This window comes from Carassius carassius, chromosome 37 (assembly GCF_963082965.1).
Source record: "Carassius carassius chromosome 37, fCarCar2.1, whole genome shotgun sequence".
NCBI classification, from domain to species: Eukaryota; Metazoa; Chordata; class Actinopteri; order Cypriniformes; family Cyprinidae; genus Carassius; species Carassius carassius.
The window spans coordinates 27,682,665-27,697,835 of NC_081791.1; the positions used below are offsets into that span (position 1 = coordinate 27,682,665).

The window sequence follows — 15,171 nt, forward strand, 5'->3', positions numbered from 1 at the left end:
AGAGTGTTTAGAGATGTAGGGTTAGGGTTAGGTTAGATTAACTTGACATGCATTTGCAAAGTTACTTATGGTCAGTAGAATGTCTGTTGGGAGACCATCACAATAATGAGTTAGCAGATATTGAGCAGACAGGCTACTAAAACTTTAATGAGAGTTAGTCGACCATGTACAAAAGGGACAACCAAAATAAAGTTTTACCAAAACTTTTAAGGATTTTAAATAGAGGAACTTATAATATTGCTTCATTACATTAGATATTGACCTAATTATTTATTTTTTCTTTTGTCATTTCCTTCCTTTTCTGTGAGTCATTATCAGAGTTGATCACTAGTTTCAGTGTGTATGAATAAAGAGGTTGTTGTTTGAAGAATCTTCCAGCTCATCTGTTTTTAGTTTCACCTTCACTGAAGTCTTTCACTCACCTGCAGTGATGTCATACATCAGCTCCGCCCATAATCATCAATATGCAACAGTTCTTTATTCATCCCTGGTGATGAGTGTATAAATAATGTAACAAACTTTAAGAATATCTGTGTTGTTTTTAGGCCATTTTTTGACAAGAGAATTGGCAAATATCGAATTTTCATAGTTTTAATGTACAAATAATAATTGTTGCAACTATTTGTTTTGGTAGTTTGCAAATTTGCAAATGTAGCTAGATATAGCAAATACCTAAATCATGCTACATTTAACTAAAATGTTGTCATCTTAAAAAAGTCAAAATAAATATAATATTAAAAAATTAATGATGAAAACATAGTAAAAAGTTCCCAAGACAATGCGAATGTGACCTTTACACAATAATAGTAATAATAATAAAAGATTTCTGTTCATTTAAATCAAGCTGTTTTCACTGTATGAGTGTATGCCACGATCCTGAAGCTCGAAACTGCCAATTTTTTATATTTTTTATTGCAAGAGTCATTTTGGCAGTTCTTCTGAGGAGAATATGTTGACTCTTGGTTTGTCAAGCTAAGATAGGCTATACGAGTATTGATTTATTTTACTTTCATGTGAGAATGATGTAAATAATTGTGCGACACCTACAGTTTGCTGCTTTTATAAGCAGGTAAAAGATTCATTAGTAGGGATGAGTACCGAGAACCGGTATTTTATTTTTGGACTGGTATGTAATTGGGTCGATACCGGAGTACCGATAAGCTTCAGGACAAACGATACTGTTATTGATACTTGCGTGGTTTCATCTTCATATACTTCATTGTTAATGACGAATTAGAAACTGCTGCTTGTCATTTCCCTTCACTGAAATATGTGGCCGACGTTTGCTCGAAGGTGCAGTCAGTCATTGCGGCAAGAGTGAAACGATAAAAAGTGTGGGCTCTCGTTACAAAACTAAGCGACACCATTGACAGATGCAATTTATGCTGTACTGCAGGGGCAGATTGGCGACTTGTGCTTAGAATAATATCTGCAGTGACCTTTTTTCTTTTACAATATTTCCAAAAAAGAACACTTTAAAATTCATGCAATTGAAAAGTAATATCACTAGGATACAAAGGATTTTGTGAATATAAAAGGCTTGGAGTAAAAAAAAAGGCTGAGAACAACTGTTTTAAACATTCTTTTTTTATTATTGATTGCCTTTTGTGCACTTTAAACCATTTCTTACCACATGTATTAATTTTGATCAATAGAACTTATTTGATCATGGATCTTAAACACATACACTCATTTATTATCATTAATATAAACTAATTATAAGAATAATTTTTCATTTTGGAATGTGAATTCCTTTTTTGGTTTTGCTTTACATATTCTGTTCCTTAACAGCACATCCATAGTTAGTTAATGTTTTGAGATGAGATTTCAGGAAAACACTTTGTCTCAACTGACAGGTGAAATTATCAGTGGGTTTGAGTTTTTACCTTTATCATTATGGCCAGGGCCAAAATATGGATAGAGTTTGTCAGTGAAAGTCTGAGCAGTGAATGTGTAGATATGAGATCTGGAGCCCACATCATAAAAAGAGACCAGACCCTCCTCATAATCCACAAAAACTCCCACAATCTCAGGTGTCCTTCTGTGAGAGAAACCAATTGCTGGATTATCACAAGCTATATACTGCCTCCGATTAATCAATACTATAGACCAGAGCCCATCCTCAGGACTCGGACTAATGTCCCCCTTCCTGTTAATGGATTCTCTGGCCACTCCTAAACTCCACCTAGTCTTCTCCTTCACCTGAACCTCATAGTAAAATCATCCTGAACTGAATCCCTGCTTTGCCAGAACACAATAGTCATCAAATCTCTTTGGGTTTTCTGGGACGTCCTTCTTTATGCCTCCACGACTGACTTGTTTTCCATCATCAGACAGGATGAGACATGGATTCGCCGTATCAGGATCCAGAGTCACATCCACTAGATGAGAGATCAGACATTATCAATCGACTTCAAAACAAACATTTTCATATGTTTATAAAGCAGATTATAAATGATTTAAAGTGTATTGGAGAAAATCAGATACACTGTACCTGCATACTTCTGAGCCCATCCCAACCCTGTGAACACACATGACAATATGAGTGTGATAATTTGTATAAAGGAATATATCAGTTAAATATTTATTTATTACTGCGCTGTGTAATATCATTGCGCCTGCTGCATTTGATGCATTTGAAAGATCTGTTATAATGCTACTGTGTGTGGTAGTCACCAGTCTATTAAAATGCATGACATATTAAAGTGTCTTTGGTGTTTCCATGTCCACGGATATTGACAGGTTATGACGTCATTGGCAGGTGACACAATGACACTATGGACACGGTACGTGTCACTATAGTTAAAATTGCTTATTTATCTGGATTTAAACATTCTTTGAAACATTTGAGATAATGTACTGTGTAGCAGAAATGACTCTAACCAGACAAATTAAAGAGTCGAACAGGGCTGTGTTTGAAACACGAGCCGAATTCCTTAGGAAGCCATAAAACATTCTGTGCCACAAGTCCCAAGCAAGATGAGCAACCAACTTGTTCACACAACAGCTTTCAACATTAACACCACTAGAACAATTATTTACAATTTCAATTCGAAGGAGAGAAATTTAGTGTCAAATTTGTTGTTCGTAATGGAAATGCAACGCTGGACATCACATGTAAACCCATGAGAGTTAAACACTTCCATTGACTTCCCCCACTTAGCAGAACCAGACTGAAATTCCTAAGGGGGAAGGGGCTTTGAACCTCTGGTTCAAGAGAATGGCAAAGAAACTGTCTTTTCTACATGTATATGGACCAAAATGAACTCCAAAATGACTTATAAATGAATCAGTCCATCGCTTCACTCCATATTCATTTATGTGTAACCCACACATTTGACTATCATGTTATAATCATTTATTGTGTATGTCTTTTAATAACTATGGGATAGCTTAAGGATACATAGTCATGTCTAGTATCTATGTAATCGAATCTGCTTGCTTGAATTAGTCCAGACAATCAAATATTTGTCAAATGTATCATATTTGTGTTATAGGAATCATGTCCAAAATTATACCCTGCAAGAGCGGGAAAATTCGGACCACATGCTTGGTGAGATAAACATATGATTTATGATGCCCCCGAGCCAAGACAATATCTGATTGGTCAAGACAACATTTGAGGGGTGGCCAACAGGCCAGTTTAAATACTCAGGACACCATAAAATCTTGCTTTTAGTCTCTAGCTATGCTTCTGCTATTAGTCATGTCTGCTTTTAGTATCTAGCTATGCTTCTGCTATTAGTCATGTCTTCTTTTAGTTTGCTTTTAGCTTTGCTTCTTAGCTTTAGCTTTTAGCCATGCTGTTTGTCATCACTGTTCTTTGAGTGCGGTTCCAGCGTGCTTCAGCCTGCACGCCTGCTGTTACTTAGCCACGATGAGAAGGAACACCACCTAGTCTCGCCAAACTTTATTTCTTTTCTTTTCCGTTTGAGAGTTTCATGTTCTGAGTTAAGTTTTGTAACGCCGTCTGACCTCGTCTGCACGTTCAACTTCAACCAGCACACACAACTCTGCACCTTCAGCCAACAACCAACCACGGCTTGTCAAGACGTCACTTCAGCGACTACTGAACTTCCAGCCAATCAGCGACATCGGGAAAAACCCCTTTCAACGACAACAACGGGAACACAGGCAATGTACCTTCAGACATTTGTGCTGGTGTATCTAATATAATTTTAACCTCATTGAGGAACTCAGTGCGAGGGTTCATTAAGTGATTGATGGTTGTACATGTCTATGCAATTTAACGTATTGCTGTAAACTTGGGATTCCATATTTCCATTCTCTTAAACTCATCTTTCCCTAACTTTCGATCTTCCTGCAACTTGTGTGAATGTGTGAGTGCGTGCGTTTATGTGTTAGATTAGTTTATACCCAGCCGGCATTTCAACTTTGATTGAAGGTTGAAACAACATTGGTACCATGGTTGAATCAACGTTGAATTACCTTTCGATTTTGCAAATTGGATCAACGTTGATATCGTAACGTTGATTCACTGTTGTATCAACGTTGTTTCAGCGTTAAAACAACAACTGACCTTATTTCAAACATATTTCAACGTTGAAAGTTGGTCATGTGCCAGCTGGGTATGTCTTAGATTTATCTAATAAAGCCTTATTCATATTGAAAAGAGAAGTATCTTGTGTTTTGTGCTTACAAGTTAATGTCTTAATCTGCTGATCTTGTTACTGTGTTAATTGATAGTGTTTTCACTATAGTTTGGATATTAATATCCAGCACAGATTTGATGTTAAACGGCTCGTTCAGTGAATCGCAGGGCGTCTCAGTGATCAGCCGTGAAACAGTGATTCTGTTCAAATTCCCTTTAAAATCTTAAATGATTCCCTTTGAGCTAAATTGACCTGTTTCCTTTACAACTGTAAGTACACCGGTCAGCAAAATATATAATACTGTTATTGTGCTTTTTTGGATATTTAAATACAAAAATATGACACATTGTTCCTTTCAGTCATTTCCAACTGTTTTTTTCAAGAGGCTACTCCCAAAGACAGGTATTGTGCCATAAGAGCACTGTAATTCTATGATGTATCTGATTTACATACCTGATTTACTGAGTTTTTTAGTTAGTGCCTTATTTGTTTTCTTCAGTTGAGTCAGAGCTCTATGCAGAGGGAGCACATTCACATCAGTATCTATACTGATCTCAGTTCAGTTCTTGGTGTGTGAATGACTGTGTAGGGATGAGAACATCTACAGCAGGAAGAAGAGTGTTTTTAGTTTTTAATTGTTAATTAAATGTTTCATTCATTCATTCAAAAAATTTTTATACAAGAGCTTTCAACCACAGTTAGGGCAAGACACCCAGGTGATTAGGGTATCCAAAGTATGGATACCAGCTTCGGTCCCCTAAAGAACTGCAAATATCATCTGTATTACAAGTTTTCTGAAATATTTAAATATGCAAATGATGCATTGTCTAAATATATATACACCAAATTGCATAAATGCCCAGAACAGAAATCTAAGGAAATTGAATAAAGCTAGCTTATTTTATATTATTTACACATTAAAAAAAGCTTTTTGTTTTCCATTTTAATTATTCCCTAGATATTGTCAACAGCAGAAGAAAACATTTTTTTTCCATGCTTTAGAATAAAATGTCATATAAAATCAGGAATATGGACAAACCATCTGTAAAACCCTTCAGTTTATAGAAACAAAACTAACAAAAGTACAAACAAAATTAGTACAACTTTAACTAGTTTATGAATGATAAAAGCATTGATGCCATTGACTGGCCCTCGCATTCCCCAGACCTGTCATTAGAGGACCTCTGGGACATTATTTACCAGAGCATCTGAAGCAGCATTGTCAACTAAATGTGCCCCAGAGAAGACCCCATCACCTAGACAAGGCCACAGAAACCAGATGAGTCCTTTGCACAATCTGACTTTGTTGCAGCCTAGAATTAATGGTTTCGTCTGGCCATAGGATAACAGCACATTATTTTGTCACACTATTTAATTCTGTGAAAGTGGAAGTGAAGCTTTTAGTTAAGTTAACTTAATTTAGTAAAGTGATTTCCACTTTGATTAAAAAATAAGTAACAAACATGATTAATGTAACAATTTTAAAGAAAAACAATAGCTTTATACCCTTGCTCCAAAAGCTATAACAAAACATCCCTTTTTCTTTAAAATGGTTACATAAATCATGTTTGTTTTAATATATATATATATATATATAATTTTTGTTATTTTTTTCTTAAAATGGAAGTTGTTTTCCTAAATAATGCAAACTTGACTGACTGCTTCATTTCCACAAGCTGGTTTGACACAATCTAAATTGTCATGGATGAGCCAACACCACGTGTGGTACAGATCAGCAAGAGAGGGGTTACCATCCCCGCAGGCAAAGTCCATGAGGTCCATGATAAGTGGCACCCTCCAGTTGATGTATCACATCTATCAGAGGAGGAACAGAGAATTTTTAGGGAAATGCTATATGAACAGTCTACTGCTTTTGCCAAAGATGATGCAGATATTGCGTGTATCCCTGGACTACAACTGAGAATCAACCTCAGGGATGACACCCCAGTACAAAAGTCATATAATGCTATTCCAACACCCTTGTATTGGGAGGTCAAAAATTATGTACAGAAGTTACTTGACCAAGGCTGGATTCAACTATCGACGTCAGCTTATTCCTCTCCAGTTGTATGTGTGAGGAAGAAGGACATGAGTTTACGCCTCTGTGTCGACTTCCGTGGATTGAACAGCAAAACAATCCCCAACCGTCACCCACTGCCACGTATTCAAGACCTTTTGGATAATTTGGGGGGCAACTCCTGGTTCTCCATTCTCGACCAAGGTAGTACTTACCATCAGGGTTTTGTCGAAGAAAGGTTGCCGACATATGACAACTTTCAGCACACCTTGGGGGTTCTATGAGTGGGTACGTCTCCCTTTTGGCCTTACCAATGCACCAGCAGCTAGCTGGTCTGAGGGATGAATGCTGCTCCCCTTACTTGGATGACATGCTCTGTTTCTCTAAGATCTTCCATGACCATGTTGAGGACCTGAGAAGAGTGCTGTCTCGCCTTAGGGAGTGCGGTGTGAAACTGCGACCGACCAAGTGTGAGCTCTTTAAATGGCAAGTGCAGTATTTGGGACGGTTGGTTACCAGTGAAGGTATCCAAGTGGATCCTAAGGATCTGGAAGCAGTGTTGAAGTTAAAGGAGAGGAAACCAAGGAACGTCTGGGAGGTCCGATCTTTACTGGGGTTCTTGGGGTACTATCGCTCCTTTATCCAGGATTTCACCCGGATAGCACGACCGTTGTTCAAGCTCCAAGAACACCCCGATGAGTCTCGCCTAGATCCTGCTCATGTAAAATCTACCAAAAAAGGAAAGCCCTGTGACCACCTTCCATCTAAGACACCTATCGGTTGGTCTTCAGAGCATAGTGCAATGGTGTCTCACCTGGTAGACATGTTGACTAGTCCTCCCATCCTGGCTTACCCCGACTTTTACTTACCCTTTGTACTCACCGTTTTTCCTCCTATTTGGGAGACATCCTCGGTTGCCTGTTGACCTAATCTTCAACCTTAATTCGGATCAGCAGGTACGGACACAGCAACAGTATGTGCAGATGTGGGCTTCACGGATGCAGGAAGCATATCGTATAGCCACTGAGAACAGTAAGAGATCCTCTGAGAAAGGGAAAAGGTACTATGACCAACATGTCAGAGGAGGTGTGTTACAACCAGGTGACTGTGTGCTAGTCAAGAACTTCTCCGAGAGAGGGGGTCCAGGCAAACTCTGGCCATACTGGGAACAACAGATCCATAGAGTCATTGAGAGGATAAAGGATAGTCCAGTATATCGAATTCAAGCCGAAACGGGTGACCAAAACTTTCGGGTGTTGCACCGCAACCTCCTCCTCCCGGTCAGTGACCTACCAATCAGTTCTAAGGAAAGTGATGGAGGTGTTGGAAAGAAGTTACCTAGAAATAAATGCCACGTGCAACGTAAAGAGACAGCTGAATCAGATACTTCTGATGATGAGCAAGACTGTTCCTACCATCTTAGACCTTTGTCTGTGTATGAGAGAAACACTGTCAGACACCACCTACCGTAACCAGAGTCTTGTTGTGGATTGAGAGTGGTAGCTCCTGAGTATTATCTGCAAAGTCAAACTTCGGAGTATGAGGATGTCAGACGAACGGAACCGGTGGACTTTCATGCTAGACCATCACCATTTGTGGAAAGACAGGAGTTGCACAAGGATGACATTGTGGAGGATGGAATCTTCGACCAGCCTGAAACAAAAGCCACAATTGGCCTACCACCAACAAGGGATATAGAACAACAAGTGAGGAGATCCACAAGACAAGTCAAGCCCAGAAATCTTCTTATGTATGACCAGCCAGGAAAACCTTCTTACCAGCCTTGGAGATTAGGAGCAAACCCTATGTGTGGTGCCATTTATCCAATGCCTATCTTAACAGTGACTCCTGAAGTGAGTTATTACTCTCAACTAGTGGCCTGGGTTTATTGAAGAACTATTGTGCATGAGAAGGAGCGGGACCTTGACATCATAAACTGACTTGATATTTTTACTAATGACTGTTTTGACAATAACAGTGAATAGTAAGCTACTGACCTTATAAACAGTTGGGAATACAGACAGATTTCTATTCTTCTTGCTCTACCGTCAGATAGATAATGTCGTTCTGGATGTCAGGAGACATCTCTTTAAAGTAGGGGAGAGTGTGACGGGTAGAGGAAATAATTATGCTGTATGGGTAAAAAAAGTAAAAAAAAGTTACCCCACCACTTATTTTTTTTATTACTACTTTGTGTTTAGCAGAATTGTACTAAGAGTTAATATTTCATGTATTTCACCACTAAACCTGTAGAGGGCAGTGTGGCACTTTAGTGGGTTATTAGGAGACCGACAGCTCGAGTTCCGGGTCATATTAAAACTGCACTTGAGCATGGCAATTAGTGATGGGAAGTTCGACTCTTTTCCGCGAACCGGTTCTTTCGGACGGTTCGATTCAATAAACCGGTTGAAAAAAACGGTTCACCGGTTCTTTTACGCTCGACGTAATGACGTCATTGGCAATGACGTAATGGCGTCACGTCTATCAAACATTCAAATATATAAAGTCAGTAATCATAACTTTAGTCAGTTAAAAACCTCATAATCATGAAAAGGTTTACAATTAAGTTTTGCAACAACGCACCCAAATACAGTAACAGCAATAATGTGCATATGAGGATTTAAGTCTTGAAGATATAAAGTAAATAAATTAGGTGTCATCAGCGCAGAAACCACTATACATAAACCATTGCGATGTATTTGTTATTAAATGAACTTACGTTTCGCCAGATTGCCCCTTCATTCAAGCCCTTGGTTTACCCGCGCTCATAACATTAGCACAGAATCAGTTCAGAATCAATCACCAAAAGAATCAGTTCGGTTCAGACGCGCAGTGAGTCAGTCGGCTTCACGCTGAATCACGCATGCGCAGTATCTTCAGCTCCTCGGTTCTCAAAACGGACACGTCCGAAAGAAACGGTTTTGGTTCAGTGTACTGATGATCCGAAAACCGATGCAACCGGTTCTTGACTCGAGAACGAGAATCACTCTAACCGGCACGTGCTGCAGTTCAGTATCATCAGCTGCTCTACTCATGTTCATGTTCTGTTTACTACAAACTCAATTTGTGAATATGTCATCATTAACTATAAATACAATACACATATTTCATAAATCATCACTTATTCCTATTAAACATAGAGTCTTTAGAGTTCTTAATTATTGTCCAACTTCCCTGAAACCCCCTCTGGCCTGTACATAATCTACAATATACAGATTAGAAACATTCATCTTAAAAAAATAAATTAATAATAATAATAAAAATGTATATAGATCTTTTATCACACTTTCTGAAATACTTTACACGCATGCGCAGTAGCATCAGGTCATCGGTTCTCAAATCGGACGCGTCCGACAGAAACGATTCTCAGTTCAGTGTACTGGTGATCCGAAAACCCATAGACATGTATAGAAAGGCTAGATAGCTTACCGGCGCTGAGAGCCAATGGGACCCGACGACGTCACACGGCGGCCATCTTAGGACAGGACCGCTCGTCCAGTTATAACATTAAAGTCTATTGTGCATGTAGTGCTGAAATAACTATATTTTGCTCAATTTTCAACCGATTTTCAAACGGCTTGGTGTGTCATAAACTTCAGGGATGCGGCTATTTAACTGCATACTTGTGAAAAATTATAGCCACGGAGTTTATTAAGAAAATAGTATATTAAGTAGACTAGACAGGTAAAGTACTAGGTATACCCATACACACACACACACACAGTAATGATGTCAATATATAAGGTACATGAAACATGAAATAGTGCAATTTAGTTTATTACTAATATTTACATTATTAAATACATGTGTAAATAAATCTGTCTCAAGTTGCCATTCTGTAAAATAAAGAGAAAAGAGATGGGTCTTTGTTTTTTGTTTTTTTACTTAGGTCCAAAGGCACACAATTAGAAAAAACTTACAAAAAAATATACAAAATATACAAAAAAACAACAACAAAACATTAAGACACAATTGGACACAAAACTCTTTCCATCAATACAATATAATCAATACAGCTCCCTCCCTCTCCTCCTCTCATTTTCCACAAGCGTAATCAGAAGTTCTGTAAACAAAAAACCAACAAAGTAATCCAAATGTAAAGATGTTTTTAAAAAACCAAACCACTTGGAAATCATGTGTAACTCAAAGCTATGTTGAAACGAAAGACTAACCCTGCCTCTCCCACCAATTTACAATTGCTTGGTGACTCACTTACGACCTCTTCACTGCTAGCCAGCAAATAAATACAACCACATCCACAAAATGACATTTAGACAAAAGATTAGGTTGTCAAGAAACGTTGTTGGTCTCAGGAAACCTGTTAATAATTGAAAATGTAGACTGTGGTATCACTTTAGAGTAGAGGGCAGCCATGAAACACACAGCTACGCTGCAATGTTAAGCGTTTCTCAAAACGTGAAGCTACAATTTAAACATCGGCATCAGCACAAATCATAGCCACGTTAATAAGGTTTGTAATAAACCAAACCGTTTGTAAATCCGTCAAGAATTCAGCAAGTTACGAGCATTTTAGTTGGCGTATGTCACTCACCTTCCGTCCACAGCAGCAGGGAGCAGCAGCGCAGTCTCCTGACCTAAGATGGCCGCCAAGTGACGACACAGCTGACCCCGCCTTGAGCCATCTAGCCTTTCTATACATGTCTATGCGAAAACCGATGCAACCGGCTCTTGACTCGAGAACGAGAACTGCTCCAGCAGTGGGCGTGTTCGTTCGTCATCTGGCTCGGCTCGGTGTTCATCTTCAGTTCGGTCTACACAGCAGTTCAGTCAGTGTACTGTTTGAGTAAATTAATTACTCCGGGATATTGGTTTATTCTGACTCAGAGGGAGTGTCAGTCACGTTAAAAAATTTAACATCTTAAGTAATTTGTGGATTAATGCTTATTGGAGACGTGAACCGTTTCAAACGATTCAGTTCGATTTGGTGAACTGTTTCAACCGGTTCACTAAGAAGAGCCGGTTAAATTGAACGATTCGTTCACGAATCGGACATCACTAATAGCAATAACGTGTTCTTCTCCTTATCATTCACAGGTGTGGGTAATAACTTTTTTAAAGTGATTTGTGTTAACCATCCATCATTGTTACTAAGAAGAAATTTTTGGAAATGATGTGGGAATGTGTTAGTAGGATATTAGGACAAGATTTAGGTTAGAGAAATTGTTAAATGTTTAATTTAATTAAATGCTGTATTCAATATCTCAAAGTATTACCAATACTACATTATATAGAGGTATTTTCAGCTTTATTGGGCTATTTTGTTCATGCAGTTATGCCAATGTTAATATGTGAGAACTAATTGCATTGCCTTGAATTTATTTATATGAGTATTGTTAAAGTGACAGTTGAATGCTATTTTATTGAGAATTTTGGTTTGCTTGTAGACAAAGTATGATATGTCCATATTTCAACTGTGATCATCTTTGTGAGATATTAAAACTACACTTGAGCATGGCAATAATGTGTTCATCTCCTTATCATTCACAGCTTAGTGCGTGATTTGGCATGTGCCAGCACAGATTCCCCTAGGTCTGGAGCCGGTAACACATACATGCATGTGGGAGCCAGTTACTTTATGGGTGGCTTGCAAATTCATGCAAACCTGTAAATACTTTGATTTTCAGTGTGATTTTGAATGCAGCCCTCATTGGGTTGATGGTTTTGCATTCCAGTGACAACTGTCACATCATTTTGTTCTCAACAAATTATACAATGTGTATAAGATTTTGCACTTGGTTTAAATGAGTGATTTAAGTGTCTCCATCTTTTGTTGAGCAATATATTATAATGCATATCAGTTTTACATTTTACTTACATTTTACACTTAATTTTTCGCAGTTCTACTGAGTGTTGGATCTCTTGAATCTTCTTCATTTTGTTCTGGATCATCTGCTGCATGTCCGTCTTTTTCTTAACCAACTGATTGTACATAAACAGAAGAAGACATTTATGACTGAATTTAGCATTCCAAGTTTTGACAAAAAAGTTTTATTTGAATATAAAAACCATTATAAAACCCCATGAATTCAAAATAGTTGTTTTGTATCTTTGAGTGTGCTTTGACACTTGGTTCGATTGCTTGGTCTGAACCTGGGTTTGATTACTAATACTATTTGTCAGGACTGTAATAAAAAGTGTTCAAAATTAATGCGGGAGTCACTCTCTGTGGGCAGAAATTTTATATGTATATCAAGTGCACTCAAACTAATTGCGATCAATCGCATCCAAAATAAAAGTTTTTGTTTGCATAATATATATGTGTGTACTGAGTAAATTCATTATGTATATGTAAATTAACTTACATGCATATATATATATATATATATATTTCAGAAAAATATGTTGTTTATATATTAAATATATTTATTTATAATATAAATTATATGAATAAAAAATAGACATGTAAATAAATGTACATATTTTCTAAATATATACTGCATGTATGTTTATTTAGAACATACAAATTTAAATGTTGATTTTCTTAGTATTTGGAGTTTTTTTGCACCCACAGATTCCAGGTTTTCAAATAGTTGTAGAGCGTCAGTCATGCTAATCAGGAAAACTAGTGAGTTTACACTTAAATACATATTTTGACCAATTCATACATCATTAATAGCAGTTCACTTCCATGATTTAGTAAGATTGCGTTCAGAAACAAACCTACAGGAATTCACATGAACCATGCCCCAGCCCACCCTTTTTATGTGAACTCTGAGGGACATGTTCTTCAACATGTCAGTGCACAAGAAAGAAGCATTTCATTTGTTCTTTAAAATGTTATGTTTCTGACCTTCTCTCGATTCTCCTCTTCTATAGGAACAGTGTTGTGAGTCCTGTGGTCTCCTTCAGTGCAGAACAGACACACACTCGTCTGATCATCTCTGCAGAACAGATCTAGAGGTCTCTAGTGTTTCTGGCATATATAATCCTCCAGATTTTCCACAGCGTTGATCAGTGTGTGTTTCTTTAGACGTGGGACTCTGTGATGAGGCTCCAGATGAGTCTCACAGTAAGAGCTTTGACACATCAGACAGGACTTCACGGCTTTCTGCTTTCTTCCATCACAGATGTCACAGAACACGTCAGATCCTAGATTGAGCTTCTCCTGAAAGTGTTGCACAACAGTCTCATCATTGTATTCAGGGGTGCCTCTATGGTTTTTGGGCCCTGTGAATATCATATTGACTTGGGCCCTCTGTAGAGATTGCATTTGTCGGAGCGGTGGTTGGTTTCTCCTCTTTAGAGACCGGATACGGGGAAGCGGGACCGGGGGTTTGTTTGTCCACTTCAGTAGAGATTGTGCTCGATGGAGCGTGGGTTGGCTTGTCCCCCTCAGTAGAGGTTGCATTCCGGGATCCATGAGATCAGGTCTTCTGCTGAATGTTTCTTTACAGAGTGGACAGAAGCAGGTCTGTGTGTTTGTCCAGCTCTTGTTCAGGCAGGTTCTGCAGAAGTTGTGTCCACATGGAGTGGTGACTGGATCAGTGAACACATCCAGACAGACGGAGCACTGGAGCTCCTCATTTAGAGGACCACTGGTGGATGCCATGCTGAAAAGATAAGTAATGACAATATACTGTAAGTATTCAGTCTTGTAAACTGGTTTATCTTGTGGGTTAGCTTTGTGTAGCTTCCCTTTTTGAAAAACTGAAAGTCAGTTCATGGTTATATTCGTGGTTAACTGCATACAGTGGTAAAGGTACCAGAACAGAGGTAATTTTATATTTGGAGTTGAACTTACAAAAATCCTACATAAAAAAATAAATAAATTGTAGAATTACAATACTAAAACTGAATACAATGTGTATCAAATGGGTCTTTACAACAACATTATAACACAAGTTCCCTCCTATATACGAAAGACAACTAAAAGGGTTACATTTTTTAAATAATAAGCTTACCTCACCATACAATAAATACCTCCAAACACCAGGTGTAATGTATTATACTATATTTGTTTTAATTGTAGTTTTTGTTGGACTGTATTAGTCCGTTCTGTCTTAAGTTCATGTACTTTGTTTCTAAAATCTTTAGGTTTTGTCTTTAAAGCACACATAAAACCTTATAGTCAATACTAATATACTGATTCTACTTCAGTGCAAAACTTGGATCACTTACCTACTGATGAATATCAGATGCGATCAGTAGTTTCAGTGTTTGAGGTTGATGTTTTAAAAAAAAAACTTCCAGCTCATCTGTTTAACTTAGCTTCACTTTCATTTAATTATTTGACTAACCTTCAGTGATGTCATACAGCAGCTCCGCCCATAATCATGGTTTGTAATTTATCCCTGCTGAGTGAGTAAACACTTAAACTTGTTTTTAAATACATTTAATGACCTTTATCGCATTTACACACACACACACACACAAACTTGGTTTTCATACAAATCCACCCCTAGGGTTTAAAATGTTTTCAGTTTCCCGAACAACCACTTTACAAGTCGTTACGTCACGTCAGCTTTTACATTGTAACAGTTTTGACAGTCAGTCTGACTCTGAGGAGAATCTGTTGGTTTA

General features: G+C 37.9%; 1 pseudogene; it reads right to left on the reverse strand.

Moving 5' to 3' along the window:
• Positions 1-1,721: 1,721 nt before the first annotated feature.
• LOC132117620 (nuclear factor 7, brain-like) lies at positions 1,722-14,944 on the reverse strand (annotated as a pseudogene).
• Positions 14,945-15,171: the final 227 nt, after the last annotated feature.